At 38.1% G+C, this 13358-nt stretch overlaps 1 protein-coding gene across 1 annotated transcript in view; it reads left to right on the forward strand.

Moving 5' to 3' along the window:
- Nucleotides 1–2145: 2145 nt before the first annotated feature.
- The window catches only part of SDHAF2 (succinate dehydrogenase assembly factor), a 90477-nt gene continuing 79264 nt past the window's right edge, over nt 2146–13358 (forward strand). Inside the window, exon 1 of the mRNA XM_082909310.1 lies at nt 2146–2149. The gene's annotated coding sequence lies outside the window, so the exon portion shown is untranslated. The remainder of the gene's footprint in view (nt 2150–13358) is intronic.

Consider the following 13358-nt stretch of genomic DNA (forward strand, 5'->3'; position numbering starts at 1 on the left):
TGAAGAAAAAAACACCGAAATCAAATTTCAATTAGTTCAAAATGAAGGAAACAAAGAGGAATTAGCGAATCAACTTTGCGTGGGACGTTGGAAAACGTGTAGAAAGCGTGGATCTAGAGAGAAGAAAGGTCTAGAGAGAGAGGGGGTGAAATTTCAGACATGAAGGTGTGTGGAAATGAGGCCTCACGGCCTTTACATAAAGACCTGTGGTGAATAGACCAAAAAGGGCCCGATCTGCCATCGGCGGCCGACCCGCCACCACTGGTGGCCAACAATCTTCAAAGGTGGTCAACAGGTGGCCAGCACCATCCTCTGGCGGCCATCCAGTGCCCAGTGATCCTACATTGAATCTTGATGCTGGTTTTTGTCCCCTGTTTCCCAAGAGGTGCAAGGAAAGGTCACTGTTGAGTTCAAATTCTCTCTGTGCAAGCTCGAAACCATGTTTTCAGTGATTGTCGTTCATCACTTGTTGAACAAGGTGTATCCTTTTTGCATATCGCAACTTTTCCAAAAGGTAAATCGAAAAGTTGCTACTGCACTTGTTTCGATGGAATATGCTTTCATTCTTACAAAGACTATGCATCTCTTCATTACGTATGTAGAACATGCATTTCACATATGCATATTTCAATAGCGCATAGAACATGCATTTTGGTATTTAGCATAGAACATGCTGTCAATCGTGCATAGAACAAGCATCTTGTACTTTGCATAGAATGTGCTATCAATCGTGCATAGGACATGCATTTGGTACTTGGCGTTGAATATGCCTTCATGTAGCGTTTTGCCTCGATTGTTTTCTTTACATAGAACATGCATTCTTACTGTATCGCATTTGTTGAGTTTTATACAGGCACAATATTGTACGGTTCATTCGAGAAAGCAAACGATATTGTATGTATGGTTCACTAAGAGGAGTTCCAAGTAGGATCATTTGTGCCCTTCGAAATGCATGTATTCACTTTCTCCTCTCGCGTGAGACGCATTTGGATTTATTCACTTTCTCCTCTCGTGTGAGACGCGTTTGGACATATTAACTTTATCCTTTCACGTGAGATGTGTTTGGATTTATTCACTTTCTCCTCTCACGTGAGACGCGTTTAGACGTATTCACTTTATCCTCTCGCATGAGACTCATTTGGATTTATTCACTTTGTCCTCTCGCATGAGACGCATTTAGGCGTATTCACTTTCTCCTCTTGCGTGAGATGCGTTTGGATTTATTCACTTTCTCCTCTTGCGTGAGACGCGTTTGGATTTATTCATTTTCTCCTCTCGTGTGAGACACGTTTGGACGTATTCATTTTCTTCTCTCACGTGAGACGCGGTTGGATTTATTCGCTTTCTCCCCTTGCGTGAGACGCGTTTGGACGTACTCACTTTCTCCTCTCGTGTGAGACGCGTTTGGATATATTCACTTTCTCCTCTCGCGTGAGACACGTTTGGACGTATTCACTTTATCTTCTCGCGTGAGACGCGTTTGGATTTATTCACTTTCTCCTCTCGCGTGAGACGTGCTTGGATTTGTTCACCTTGCTCCTATTGTGCGAGACGCGTTAGGATTGTTTGGTTTGGTTAAAAAACATTCGGGTGCACCCGGTGTTTACATCGCTTTCCCTCCTCTCGCGTGCAACGCGTTAGGATCTCGGTTAAAACCTTAGGTGAGCCTAATGGTTATGTTGTTTTTTGCCTTTCCTGCGTGTCGCCTAGTTAAGCTTACATAATTTTCTTGCATCATTTCTGCATGAAATGTGGTTCGGCTCATGATTCTCATGTGTGGTGTGTTCATCTACTTATTTCTTTTCATGTTTGGAATTGTCCTACATATGCTTCGGTTTGTTTAAAATGTGGCATTCCCATTACGTTGCATTTGCATTTAAATGTTTCATTGCTCAATCTTATTGCTTGATCATAAGTTATGCTCTTGCGTTTTGCATATCATTTGCATTTCACCCCAGAACTACGATGGTTTGATTCCTTGCAAAGGGATACATAGGCAGCCTGTGGGCGCAACCGTTTGTTCCTTGCTTGTTTGTTTGTCTGAGTCTTCGGCCTTCTCAAAAATGGGTCGTCTCTGGGTTTTGACATTCACTCTTGTCATTTCGTGACTTCTGAGTTCTGTCAAAGAGAGGCAACTGTAAACACTCCATTTTTGACCAACCTCAAGACTTAGACATCATCGCTTGTGCACTTGGTGATTACGATTGCATTTGTTCGCTTTGAGTGCCCGAAGTCCTCGGTGGGACGCCCTGTCTTTGAGCCTTTAAAGCTTGTCCATTTTGTGCTTTGTTTTGGACCAAAAGCTTGGTGTTTCGAGTTTGGAACTTTTGGTGACCTGTCGGTCACCACCTTAGGCTGTTGACCGCGGCTCATGGTTATCGGCCATTGGTGTGGCCGGTCAGCCACCAGTGTCTTTTTCTAGATATTTGTTGACAGCTGTGCCAACTGTTAACATATTGAGTTGCATCTCCCTACACGTGTATGGTAGGATGTTTCTAACCTCAAGGCTTGTTTTTCTATATATAGGGGGAGGTTCCTCCCCCATTTTTGAGGGTTAGTAACTTTGGAACAAAATTCTCTCTCTCTCTCTCTCTCTCTCTAGCAATTTTGTGCATAGTTGCTTGGATACACTCCACTTTTGTCTATCAATCCTTAACAAAACTTTCTAGTCTTTGGGCTGCGGTAGTTTGGGACTTGTTTTGAGCTCTAGGAGGAGGTTTTTTCTTGGATTGTTGGCTAAATTGTGTCTTGGCTTCAAGAGGTATAACGCTTGCTTTGTTAGCCTGTTTTAGATACTTGCTTTGCCATCTTCTTCTATTGTTTTGGGGCTGTTTCAGGGCTGGTTTTGAACTGTAAAAAACTCTGTTTTGTGGCCTAAAAGTGTTGGTTTAAGGCCATTTTCAGTTAAGGGGTGGTTCACCCTTCTTGCTTCTTTGTTTGTAAAGCTTTTGTACCTTTGTTCACCACTTTCAAACCAACTTTTTTGGGCTTTTTAACCACTGAATTTCAGAGGTTTTTCAGTAGCAAGAAACTCATTTTGAAGTCCAAATTTGGAGGGGTTAGCCTCCCCTCCTTGTGTCTTGTTTGTTTGCCTAGTTAGCCTAATGTGTTAGCTTAATGTTTTAGCTTTTTATGGCTCAAGTCCAGCATGTTTTGAACTCTGTTTTGAGCTGTTTTCCCACTGCTTTGGCTGTTTGGTATTTTTGAGTCTTGTATTGCATAGTTGTAGTGTAATTCCTTTCACTAGCTTGGTGTTTTAAGGCTTTAACCACCATTGGTTTGAGTTGATTACATGTTTTAGTGTTTTTCCTGACCTAATTTCAGCACTTATAATCTCTGCAATCTCCCTCATTTCTTCACTTTTTTATTTGCTTTGAGGGTTGTTTTAACCTTAGGGTTGTTTAAGCTTGAGATTGAAGCTCATGCTTAATAGTTTAATCCTCCTTTGAGGGTTCATTACCAACGGCATGAAGCTTCTCTCATGCCTTGAACTATCCCTTGGTTGACACTTCTTTCATCTTAGAAGACACTCACCAATAGACAAATTGATTAATGAATGATTTGGTAACTAAAATGTGTAAACAAAATTGGCAAGTAAAAGTGACAAGATAAGCATTCCTTTGTGTTGCATTGCATATGTTCAAATCGTATGTTAATTTGAACACAAGGAAAATGGGACATTCCATACTCAAAAGTGATGAAATGTGTCATTTTCTTAGGTCTCCATTGCCCTTGATCATGCATGATAGGGTGACGATCATTTTGGTCACATTTTGCATTTATTAAACTTGCACAATTGGTTTCACAAGCCATCATGCAATGAAATTGCTTGATTGATAGTTTATGAATCAAATTTTGTCCCTCCTTTAATTTCCCCATGAAAAGGAGAGGCAAAGTGTGCAAACAACCCTTGAGAAATACACTATTTTGCTCTGTTTGCTCTTTGTTGCAGCAAGGAAGTTCAGGTTATATCAGTGGTTGACAGCCACCACCATTAGCCGACCGGCCACTATTGGTAGCCGACTGGCCCTTTGTCGGCCATCAGTGAAATTTGCACAGTGTGTTGGTTAGGTGGAGCAAAGGTGTTCTGGAAGTGGACATAATTGTTGGTGTTCAATGCGCAAACAAAGGCATTCAGCAGCAAGGCATTGGCTTTTCAATTGGAAACTGAGCATGCATGGGCCTCACTCGCTTCTCGGGATTAGCTAATTAGTTTAATTAGTAATAGATCAAATATGTGTTGTAATTAATTAGTTATAGCTAATTAAGAGTTGTAATTAACTAGCTAGTTTAACTAGTTATTCGATTTCGTTTTGTAATTAGTTAGCCTAATTAGTGTAGCTTGTTGGTTAGCTTATTCATTCGGACACTCCTTTGCGAGGGCGTAATGTTGTAATAAGTATGCATGCGTGCGTGTGTGTATATCTTCCAACCCCACATCTTTCTCACTTTTATTTAATCGCTTTTGATGGTTAGATTAGGGACATGTTTTGATTAGCATACCTTATGCCTTATGCTTGCATCTATTTATTCATATTGCATGCATCGAGGCTCCGCGCATCATTCAAACTGCATTGCCATTTCAATATCTTATTTGAATACATGTTTAACCGCATGTTATCAAAATGCTTCATATGCCATATTAGTAGCCGAACCTATTAATTCCATATTGCATGGGTTGCATTAGTCATCTTGCATAGTTAGGAATCATGCATATTTCACTAACTCATGTTTTCCTAGCTTGGAGTACTAGGTGAGTTTTTACGCTTTAGCATACTTGCATGAATGTGAATGTTGTCATGTCTAGCATGCTTGCCATGAGGCTATCTGCTTAAATGCTAAACTGCATGAATGCCTATGGATAAAGGCTTGTTGCTTGAATTGGAACAATTCAACGAATGTATGTTTTAAGCCCACTATGTTTGGTGGCAAATTCGCAAACCTTTAAGCCCACTTGAAGTGACAAATTCAAATCATTTTCACAAACAAACATGAGTTGAATTGTTCCAAATTAAGAAAACTATTCTATACTTGCTTGTGCGCATCACATAGTAATGCTAGTCTAATAACCGGAATAAGAGCACATAATGTTAAGAAAAAATCATATCATGATTAGTAGAGGCCAATCTTTGATCGAGCAAGCGGGGGTGCTCAATTCATGACCTTCCTCTCTCATACCTAAGTTCCCGAGCCAAGGCAACTTTCGTGATGACGGACACGTGGCCTTTGGCACGAGTCATGGGTTTCCTAAATTTCCCTAAAAATAAAATATTTAGGTGGCGACTCTGTATCTGGCAAAATAGTCCAATTTTGGCATTTTTGATCCTAAAATCAATTTTTCCAAAACGATTTGCCGGATTTGGACTCTTTGGTGTTTATCGATTTCACATTGCACTTGTGAGATTAGATTCAGAACTGCGGGTGCCTGAACTGTAGGGATTTCTTTCAAACCTTCCGAAAGGGGGCACGAAAAAAGCGAGCCACAACTAGCTTCCGAAAAACCCTAAGTTTCTTACCCCAAATCTTTCTCATTTCTCTAAGATCTAGCCTAAATCACTTGCAAGGAGTGAAGTACACGTGAAGATCATCCTTCCTACCGATTAGATTTTTGTCTCTGCGAAGAATTCTCCTAGAAGCTTGGTCTACTTGCCCTTTGCTTAAGGTAGGAATATCTTTACCCTTGTACATTTATGTTTTGGTCTAAGTAGGTGTGAATCTTGTGATGAATAGAAGTATTGAGATGAATGAGATGCATGTATATATAAATAGGGGATCATTCTTTCAACTATGAAATAGGGAGCAAATACCTTTGAACTAAGGAAAATAAACGTTGGTACTGAAAAACCACAAATTTTCATATAAACTCTAAGGGATTGTTCATGAATTTGATGAAATGGTTAATTGATAATTAAAATTGGGGAATCCTTGTGACGGTTGGGTTGTGTGAACAATGTTCATGTTTTTCGATTGTGTTTAAGGTGCCCACTTGCCCAGTTCATGTGAGGACAACATATGTGGGATTATGTGTGAGGTGCCCACGTGCCCGGTCGATATGAGGGCAGCGAATATGAGGATGTTGTGAGGCGTCCACTGGCTGATTCGTGTGAGGACGATGAAAGTGGAAAGGTTTGAAGTGCCCACATGCCACCCGTGTGAGGACGAGAAAAGTGTGGAGGTTAATCATGGATTGTGATTTGTTATATATATATAGTTTTAAAATACAAATAAATTCTGAGGAGCTAATAAAGATCATGCATATTTAAATCAAATGTTTATATACTTGGATAAAGTTATTCTCTGCTGGGCAACATTGCTCATTCCTACTTTACTAACATTTCAGGAGATGAAAAGCCCCAAACCCGTTTATGAAGAAGAAGAAGAAGAAAAATATATTTCTTTTGTTTTTATTGTAAAAGTCAAATCTTTTGTGAACTTGAAGTTGTAATGAAACTATGGAACTTTTTTTTTTTTTTTTTTTTAAGTTTTGTAGTTTTGTTTACAAATGTCTTAATGTATTAGCATGCTAGCAAGGCAATGTAACTGTTTTGTAATCTTCTCTAGCTCATTGAACAGGGATATATATTTTGTAATCATTTTTGTAAAACAAAATCTACAGTTCAATGAGAAAGAGAGATGTTCAAATGGAATTATGTTGTGTGTTTATGAAGAATATACTTTTAATTATTCTATGTGGATGATATTTTACGAGGTGTTATAGGTTTAGCTTTTGAAGTGATTTGACACAATTCTCGGAGCTGACTGCGGACAGATCGCTCGAGCGAACAAGCCTGTGCTCAAGAAAACAGTTCAATTTGAGAGACTGCTCAAGTGATTAAACTTGTGGTCGAGCAACAAACACTCACTCCCAGAATCTCTATTCCCTTCTGTAAAACTGCTCGAGCAATGAATGATTCGCTCGAGCAAAGAATACATCCTCCTAGAGGTTCAGAATGTAAACCAAAGTACTAGAAGATTGATTTCATCGTTCGAGCGACCAAAAGACTGCTCGAGCGGTCTCAACCTGAAGATGAGACTAGGAAATACAAAACATTGGCTAACCTTCCCGGTTTCTCTCCGACACCCAAAAGCACAAGATGACATCTCAAAACACACTAAGATGTACCTATTGGAACAACCATAAGAGAGAATGGATAACAACACAAGATTCAAAAGGTTTAACAATGATGAAGACACACAAAGGGACATAAATTACCAATTAATGAAATCAATTTGCTTTAAAGGATTCGGGACATCACAACTTAGAAGAACAAGGACTTCAATATCTCACCAAAGAAACAAAAACAAAAAAGTGGGAGGAGTAGTGGTTTGGTTTGATGGGCGATAATCGGAGATAGTGAGACAATAATTGGAAAGAGAAAGAAAGAGGAGTTACCAGAAATAGGAAACTGCCGGTGGATGTTAGAGTAGTGATTTGCTTTGATGGACATATTGTGTAGAGGAGCAGAGATTCTCTTTGTCTCGGAACCCCTATTTGTCTCGGATGAACTCAGAATCCCTCTTCATTGCTTGGAATTCTAGAGACCCCAAATGTGGTTTTTATTCCTCTGTTTGTTGGTAATGTGATGTACAAAGTAGATTATAGGGTATTAGGATTTTCAAGGTTAGGATAGCTATTATTTGGGGTGTCCAAACAAATAAATAAAATTTCAAATTTATTATTGGGGTGCTCAAAGTAATAGGGTGCCCAACGTACTTTTTGGGGTGCTAATAGAAGCTCCCTAGTAAATGCTGTCCTTTTTGCCATAAATAGTCCTTTGTGCAATCCATTTTCCTCTTATTTTACTATAAGCACAATTGTCATCATGTGATGACTAAAGGCTAGGGGTAATAAGCAAGCTAAACAAGCCAAACAATTAACTGTCTAAGTTTGGTTTGAAAACTTTAACGAATTTTAAAATTTGTTTAAGTTTTGTTTGTTAAACTTCCGAATTGATCTCAAACGAGTTTTTGTCGAGCCGAGTTTGAGTAGTTTGGTGTTTTTATGTAGTTTTAAGATTTATCGAACTGAGCCGAATGAGTAATTAACTGTTCAAGCTTAGTTTAAAAACTTTAACGAACTCCAAAATGTGTCAAACTTAGCTTGTTTACTTAACAAATGGAGCGTGAATGTTCTTTTAAGGAGTCAAACTCGAGCTGTTTGATTCTTTTATCACCCCTACTAAAGGCACATCCTGACCGACTAATATTATCACAATTACTATTTTGTCCAAAAAAGTTAATTCCACTAATGCCATAACTTTTATGGTATTTACTTAAGGAATGGGCTTAAGGATCCGTGAGGCCCATCATGGATTCCGTTTTGATGGTCAAAATCGTTTATTTTGTAGAACAGTCCGTGTATCCATGAAAAAAAATAAATAAATGGATCTAATAATCATATCCTTTTCATTTTATTGTATTTTTCTTCAAAAAATGGTTTGTCTATTTTCAAAACATACTTATTATCCATTTTTTTTGAAGGCATACGCAATAAAATAAAAATGTTACAATTATTGAATGTAACAACCCTCATACTGTTTACCGATTAATGACTGATTGATTACCGATAAACATCGATTACCGTTGAACTGAACTAATTATGACTGATAATTGGACTGGTTAAAGTACTGAACTGACTGACTGAAAACTGGAACTGAATTGACTGAGTGTGTATGTTAATTTGTATTCTATCTGTTTGATTGATTATTTGATCTGTTCGTATTTTCCGTTTAAACTGCTAATTGAAGGCCTTATCGGCGGCCGAACCACGATTTGGTTAGTGTTCTATGATCCTTAGAATTAATGTGATTTTATGGTATAATTACCTGAAAACTGATTAGGTATGATTAAATTAGATTAAATATTGACCAATTGCATAGTTTGATTTATTTACCAATTTGCCACATGAGTGGCCCACTCAATACATATACTTGAGCCTTATTATACACCTGGATCAAAACACTCCTTCAGCCACATTTTAAGCCTACAACCGACCTTGAGAGAGAGAGACTTGAGGATTTGGAGTTCATCTTGAATTGCTTGGAGAATTGCTTGCTAATTGAGGTGTAGATTGTAAATTGAGCTCCTAGTTTTACATTGGAGACCTAAGGTAGAGTAATTACCCTCTTGTTTATCTTGTTCTTGCATGATTCATGTCAAAATTAAGACTTGAGCCATGGATTAGTTCTAGAATGTTGAAATAGAGCATAATTCATGCACGCATGTTTGAATTGTTGAGTTTTGAGTTGAATTCATGGTAAAATGGTACATGCATGTTCATGTCTTGAGTGTAGTCCATGATTTCATCATGTTTTGGAAACAATTGGCTCCTTAGAGCATCAAATTGAAGCTTTGAATTGATTTGAATTCATGCATGTTTGCATGTTCTCCATGTTCATGAAAATGGTTTGAAATTGGGTTTGAATTAAACACCCTTGGGTTTTGATTTCTCAAATTGAGCTTTGAATCATGTTTAACTATGTGTTTACAACTGTTTTCTGGAAATTCAGCCCAAGAGGATCAGTTTTAATGCTTTTGAACTTGGTTTTTGAGCTTGGAGGTGCAATCTGGGATTTCCAGATTTTGCACTCCCGCTCGAGCGGGGGAAGTGGCGCTCAAGCGGGGAATTCGAGCATCCAGCATCTCTGCACTGTTTTACAATCCGCTCGAGCGGAGGACTGGGCGCTCGAGCGGGCGTCGAGCGTTCGTCGAGCGGAGATTTCACCCATCCAGTACTTTTACAGTACGCTCGAGCGGGAAAGTTTACGCTCGAGCGTGTACCTTTGTTGCATGACCGCTCGAGCGGGGAAACCTGCGCTCGAGCGGGACTCTGTTTTCTGAAAATCCTGAAAATGCTTTTAAATGTGCATCTTTGCATCCTCATCCCATTCTAGGCATTCTTAGGCCTAGTTTAAGGCATCTTGTTGAGGATATAGATGTAGAACACACCGAGGCATTAGGGATTAAGTTGTTATCTTTCCCAGCTGTGTAGCTTAGTGTGTTCAATCTGTTAACTGTGTAAGGTTGGCGACTGGGGAGGCACGCTCTAGCATACTGTAGCCCGAACTCTGTGAGTAACGATTGTGTAAAGATATGTTCACAAATGATTATCTTCTGAATAACTGAACTGTACTGTTTCTGAACTGATTACTGTTAACTGAATGAATGTATGTCCTATATTTTGAACTATATTGTGGCATCCTTAGCACCTACTGTTACTGTTACTGTTACAGAGATCTCTGTCGGTTCCCTTGTTGGAACCACTACTGTTTACTGACTGATGGCCATCATTACTGTTCGGTCTTCTAGACCTACTATTTACTGTTATGCTAACGGATGTACCACATATGACTGTTTACTGTACTGAACAACTGAAAGACTGATTGAAATGAACTGTTTTCATACTGTAAGGACATTCATTCTTAACCTCTTTACGCACTATGTTATTCACTGGGCTTTAGCTCACTGCTCATATATATATGTAGGTGTACAGGCACCAGACCGCGGCTAGGAGCGTCAGGGTTACTCCAGTTTTGTCAAGCCAGCCTATGTGCCTCACTGCGAGGTTCCGAGCCTATCTGTTAAGGCTTAGGGGTGTTTTAGATTTTCCCCTTCTGTACTGTCTTACTGTTCTGTATAGACTGAATGTTTATCGTACTGTTATGCAGGGATTAAGTCCCTAGTCTGAATGATTATAAATATTGTGCATACTGTTCTGTACCGTTTATGTATGAATGTATGAAAAGTCTTTGTGCATACAGATTGTCACAGCTCATTGGGCATTGTTTATTTACTGTATTGGCTTCCGCCAGGCCCTGTACTCTGTTTTACTGTACTACTGTTAAGTAGGCCTTCGGTAATCTCAGATTACTGGCCGGTTACGGTGCTAAACCCATAGGGCCGGGTTTGGGTCATGACATTGAATCAACCTAATATTTTTCTTGTATAATATACACAGAGGGCCCTACAAAATATATAGTTTACATCATCAGAATAGGACTTATGGTAGGCTCCACGGCCCCCTTAAATTCTCTCAAGTTAAGATTTGAACATGAAAGAAGCCAAACTTTTTACGTAATCCTTTATTTTCTCTATTTAATCTTTTATTTCAGTATTAAAGTTAGATATAAATTTTACACCATGTTAAATAAACGTTAGACTTAAAAACAAAATTTTATTTTAATGTTGACTTAGAGCATCTCCACTCAAATTGTCAATTTTGAGATAATACTTTTGACACCAAAAAGTGGAATGTAGTTGTGCTTTTTCTGAACCTACAAAATTGAGTTGCTAATTGGTGTGTCTTAACCAATACCAAATTTGGCATGCGTCAGGATCCTCTGGAGTGGTAATCCTACAGTGATCTCCTAAAGTGGTTCATCCAAGGGCTGATATTAAGCCTCATCCAAAGAAACCCAGCTCGAAAAATCCAAAGAAATTAAAAATAAATACAAAAAAATAAAAGGAAATATTCCCAAACCCAGCTCCTAAATAGGATATATATATATATATATATTCACATATATATGAACACAAACACAAATCAGAGGAAAAAAAAAAAAAGTGAAACTGTTGGAGTAAGGCAGGGAAGGAGTCGGCGGTGGGTTGGCAGCGATGGCGGCAGAGCGTCGGGGTGGGAAAGGGCGGGGTGGGGGTGGCTCCTCCTCTTCTCTCCTCTCTCAGTCCTTTTCTCTCTCTCTCTCTCTCTCTCTCTCTCTCTCTCTATCTCTTCCCCAGAAACTGAGTGAAAAGTGAAAATTTTTGATTTTTGATTTTTTTTTTTCAATTTACTCACCAAAACGACGTCATTTTGGTGAGGATTAATATCAACCCTTGGATGAACCACTTTAGGAGATCACTGTAGAATTCACACTCCAGAGGATCTTGACGCAATTTGGCATAGCAAAAGGAAGATGTTATTTTTTTCCCCATTATTTTAATGGTAAAGACCTATAAAAGAGTTTATAAAAAATTAAAAAAAAATAAAAGTTAAAGTAAAAAAAAAAAATGAAGTAAAAATAATGACCATTATAACAATAAAAATAAAAAATAAATTGTATCAAATAACATGAATATTTTCGTCTCAATTTTACTTATTTGACACATGAAAGCTTATAAATATGTTTAAATTGTTTGAGTTTCATCTAATGGTATGGTAAAACGATTGTTAGAATATTTGTAATGATGTGCCAAATCCTTCACCAAAGTCAATTTTAATTATACCCTCATAAATTTAAAATTGAAAAAGAGTTCTAATTATGTGCCAAATCTTCAAAACAAAATTTGCTAAAGTCAAATCTGGTGTCAAATTTGTCATTTGAGTAATGACAATCATGATCACTAGATTCATTTTGAGAAAAAGATCTAATGTGTCAAAATAAAACCGAACTACTAGTATGATATAGTTTTTATTTTATTTTATTTTTTTGGGCATTATAACAAACCAAAAAAATAATGTTGATAAAGTTATTTTGACTTTCAGCACCATTACACCAACCCCCTTCCCCAAACAACCCGACTACCCCAACCACCAATACCTCCACCACCATTATCAGTAGCACTAATACAACTATCAATGTATTAGTTTCATAGCCACAACTTTCAAAAACTATTTTACACATCCGTCAAAACAAATAGAGCATCAATCCTTTTTTTTTCCCCCATTCAATTAATCTTATTTTTTGGATAATAATCTCAAATAATATTTGATTAATTGGAATGAAGGTAAAATGCCATTGAATTAAGTGAAATGGAACGAAATTATTATTTTTTAACCTCTATAAAATAATTCCATTATATCTTTTCTTCATTAAAACAAACACTATCTTAAAGTTAAAAATCAAAATCAAAATCAAAATTTTAAAAAATTCAAATATCCTGTCCTTGCATGTGCACGTTTTACTAGTATATATATATCATGCCTACAAAAGGATCCTCTAGAGTGAAACTCTCTAAAGTATCCAACAATAGTGTAAAACGACACCATTTTGCTTAACCAAAATAAAAATATCACAACGTCGACTCTCTCTTCCATCACCAATCCTATCGTAACCCTAATGCCACTCTGTCGGTAACCTCTCTTCACTATCACAAGCTCCAGTTAGCAGCTTCCACGCCGTTGTCTACCTATCAACAGCCTAGACCTGCCACCCTCGCTTCTCTCCCAGTGACCCCTTCCTCTTCCCCTCAAATATGCCCTTGCAACCCCTAACTTAGAGAGAGAGAGAGAGAGAGAGAGAGAGAGAGAGAGAGAGAAAGAGAGAGATTGACGTTGAGAGGAGAGAAAAAGTTCAATTGAGAGGCGGAGAGTGAATTTCTTATGCATTCCAGCATACTTCTTGATGTGAATGGATTCAATA

This window comes from Camellia sinensis, chromosome 15 (genome assembly GCF_055761805.1).
Source record: "Camellia sinensis isolate YWXY chromosome 15, ASM5576180v1, whole genome shotgun sequence".
Taxonomy (NCBI): Eukaryota; Viridiplantae; Streptophyta; class Magnoliopsida; order Ericales; family Theaceae; genus Camellia; species Camellia sinensis.